Source organism: Mustela erminea, chromosome 8 (assembly GCF_009829155.1).
Source record: "Mustela erminea isolate mMusErm1 chromosome 8, mMusErm1.Pri, whole genome shotgun sequence".
Taxonomy (NCBI): domain Eukaryota; kingdom Metazoa; phylum Chordata; class Mammalia; order Carnivora; family Mustelidae; genus Mustela; species Mustela erminea.
This window is the reverse complement of record NC_045621.1, coordinates 102,145,184-102,148,977: the sequence shown is the minus strand read 5'-3', so window position 1 is coordinate 102,148,977 and position 3,794 is coordinate 102,145,184. Positions and strand designations below refer to the sequence as shown.

Sequence of the window (3,794 nt, the reverse complement as noted above, 5' to 3'; positions counted from 1 at the left end):
AGCTCACCCCTAGTTTAGGTTGTAGGTCCTTCCTCTAAACCTCAAAGGAAAACAAAATCTGTTCATATGAGGCTTAGGCGTGGTCCTATCATAATTCTCAGAACCAAGAGAGTCTGTTAGTCATAAGAACAGCTACTGTTGTTTTTTGTTTGTTTGTTTGTTTGTTTTATCAACACAAAAGAAATGTCAAGGCCCATGGTCAGCATTTTGCTGCCATCTTATAACTCTAAGGCACTTGTCCAAGACCATGAAGCTTGTACTTGGAAGAGCTGAATTTTGAACTTGGGTTCCACATACCCTTCTGCAAGTCCCTGCTGTCCCCAGTGAGCTGACTTCTCACACGCCATTCAGAACTTGTCAGCAGTACATCCTGGTGTAGGTTTGACCAAGTTCTTATCCTCTGTGTTGGGCAGGCTTACTTTGTCTCCTTGAGCAGCTGGAGGCACCTCGAGGAAAGGGACCATGCCTTTTGCTTTCCTTGGGCTGCTTCCAGAGCCAGCATGGTGTTTGGCATAGAGGTGCTCAAAAGCACCCAACAGGCCCACCCAGGCAGCCCCCTTCCATGCAGAGGGGGCCCTGCTTAGAAGCCCCCAGAGTCCCACAGAATTCCTATTGGCTCCTCTTTCCTTAGAACCATACCTAATGAAGAGATCTGTCTCATCTCCACCTACATCTCCCTCCGGTGGCAATCTAATTAGGCTCTCTCTACAATTAACCATTCGTAATTAAAGAGGAGCAAAGCCCATGTGTCATTCTTAAACTTCATCCATTAAACAACAATGTCCAATTTTGAAATCCCTCTTCAGACAAGGAGAAGTGGTACATGTGTGGGATAAGAATTCTCCAGATATGCTAACCTAAATTTAATTATGCAAGGAGAACAGAGGTTTAACTTCATTCTTCCTGGAAGTGCTATAATTAAAACTCAATTAGGGGCAGTGCTGGCCAACATCGTTATTTCAGTGTCACCCTACTGAAGGCACAATCAGCCCAGTGCTGCTCATGGGGCTGCTGGGCTGAAGCCTTTTCCGGGGAAGGGGTCATTTGGCCCATCCTCAGTCTTTCAACAGTTTCTGGAAGCACCATTGGTTCACTTGCTTTTCTCATCATTTGTAACTTTTTTGAAGACTTCTATCCAAGCATCTAGATCAAAGGAAGTAGCAGCATTCAGATGTCTCGTCTGGTAACATTTATTTAATATGGGCCTCATGTTTCACATACAGTATCTTGTCTAATCTTGTCTGCAACTGAAGAAAGTAAGTATTGTCCTTATTTAAAGACAAGAGCATCAAGGTTCAGAGAGGTGAAAGAACCTGCCTGTCACTCCATCATGAAATGCTGGGACCGACCAGGCTGCCTCCAGGGTCTGTGTTCATTACATTATAGTGAACATTTTGAAATAGTTTTCCAAATATCTGATGTTTGACATTAGAGGCTAACTTACTCTGTTTTTAATGTCAAGCGAACATACAGAAAGCAAAAGCGTGGGTTCTGAAACTCTTCTCCCTTGCATTGTGTTAGCAAGAAGGCCAGTGAGCTTTCCTTCCTAAACCCTTGCCAGGAATCTGGGTGATTCTATGTGGCTTGGGATCAATCATAAGGGAATTATGGTGTTTCCACCACTTACACGGGGAAAGGACCCAGACCCCACCCCATGGTTAGAGAAACACAGCCCAGATACAACCCACGTCTTGGGTGAGACTGTCTGCATAGACCACCCATGTCAGGAATAATCATGGGTCCTTCTGGAGATTGCCACTGAGAGGACACGTCAGCCAGGCCAGGCACCTCACCCAGGGCCACCACTTACTGGACAAGTCGGTCCAAGATCCAGCTCTCATTTTGCTCCAGACAAAGAAAGGTACTTCTTCTCAATTGCTCAGAAGTGCTGATAATGGTGATGTGACCCTGCTGGTTTCAGATCGCCTGGCCCACAGCCCACTGGACATGCTGCTTCTAGCTCTTTCCACACAGAAAATAGAATACATTCAAACCTCTGGAGGTAAGTCTGAGGATCTGCTCCGATTTCACTCCTTTTTCTAGAGATCCAAGACCCTTTCCACTCATTATTTTCTCTAATTGCCTTGTTCTACCAACCCCCGGGCCTCTTCCTTCTGGGCTCCCTCCCCCAGGGAGTGGAATTCTTTTACTTTAGGTTTGGCTTAGCTGGGTGTTCTGCCACAGCAGATGGGAAGGGCTGGGGGGGGGGGGTAACCTTGGCATAGTTTGCTGCACGAACTAGTTGGAGAAAGGCAGTGGGATGAGGCCAGTGAGCTGGGGGCTTCCACTGGGCACCATGTTAGGTCAGAGGGTGAGTGGTTTGTTGGCCCATCCATCCATTCCTTTAACACCCACAAACTCCCAAAAAGTACTTGAGATGGTTTAAAAAGTATGTACTATTGAAGCTGAAACCAAAGAGAACACGATACAACCACTTTGGGAAACCATATGGAAGTTTTTAACAAATGTAGACACATACCTACCCTCCAACTGAGCAATTTTATTCCTAGGTCTTCACCTGAGAAAATATAAGTCTCTGTGTGTCCGTGAAAGACTCGATGAGAATATCTGTAGCATCTTTTTTCCGAGTAGCCAAAAAATAAAAATGTCAGTGGATCTATCAAAGGACAATAAAGAAACAAACTATGTTATATTCATATAAGACATTTCTATTCAGTAATGAAATGGAATAAATTTCAGATAGGTGCGGTAGGGATGAGTCACACAGAAATTATGCTGGATGAAAGGAGAGAGCCACAGAAGTATCTGTATTAATGAATCCTCTTCCAGGATCCAGGTCAAGAAGCAAAAAAACTCATCCATGACAACAGCAGTCAGAATACTGATCGCCGCAGTATGAGTTGGGGCAGCAGGAAGGATACTGAGTGAAGAGGCCATGAGGGAACTTTCTGGGACGCAGGAGATGTTGTAAACCTTGATGTGTGTGAGGGTTACACAGCATATGCTCTTGTCAAAACTTATCAAACTGTACTCTTAAGACCTGTGCGTTTTATTCTATATAGAATATACCTAAGACAAAGCAGAATGAGCTACGAAAACCTTCAAGACTGAGTGAGAAACAGAGAAATGATCTAGAGAAACAGAGGAGCTGCTTTCAGATGCCGGTCCAGCTCTTACCAGTGATGGGACTTCAGTCCCGTTTAGTGGATGGTGAACTCTCAATGCTCTGGCAGTATCGTAGCCAATGAGGTTTATCCGAGGCGCGATTATTGCTAATTAAAAGATCTCAATATTTCTGGAAACTTACCTTTTCCCTGGAGACCATATATGGAGGTCTCCAAGATGGGGCTTTAAGAAAGGGCTCACAGGGGCACCTGGGTGGCTCAGTGGGTTAAAGCCCCTGCCTTTGGCTCAGGTCATGGTCTCAGGGTCCTGGGATAGAGCCCCGCATCGGGCTTTCTGCTTCCCTCTCTCTCTCTGCCTGCCTCTCTGCTTACTTGTGATCTCTCTCTCTCTCTGTCAAATAAATAAATAGAGTCTTAAAAAAAAAAAAAAAAAGAAGGGGCTCACAGACTTCTCAAAAATGTGCTGAGCATAGTGTGCATTTGTGTTGGGAGCAGGATCATGGTTTTCCACGAGACCCCGCCCCCAGGATAACTTTTCCACAATCCCAGAGTGAGGGGATTCACAAATGAGCAACAAGGTCAAACACCAAGCTTTCTAGTCCCTGGAAGTGAGTCACTAAATCCAGCTTCCCTTAAGGGAGGAGGTTACACTGAACCTGGCCCTCAGAGTTGCCTCCAAAGAGGGCTGGAGGTGGGGTGTGGGGAGGA

At 45.5% G+C, this 3,794-nt stretch overlaps 1 pseudogene; it reads left to right on the top strand.

Annotated features, from left to right (window-relative positions):
* The first annotated feature begins 3,176 nt into the window (after nucleotides 1-3,176).
* Nucleotides 3,177-3,307, top strand: LOC116597936 (annotated as a pseudogene).
* The last annotated feature ends 487 nt before the right edge of the window (nucleotides 3,308-3,794 follow it).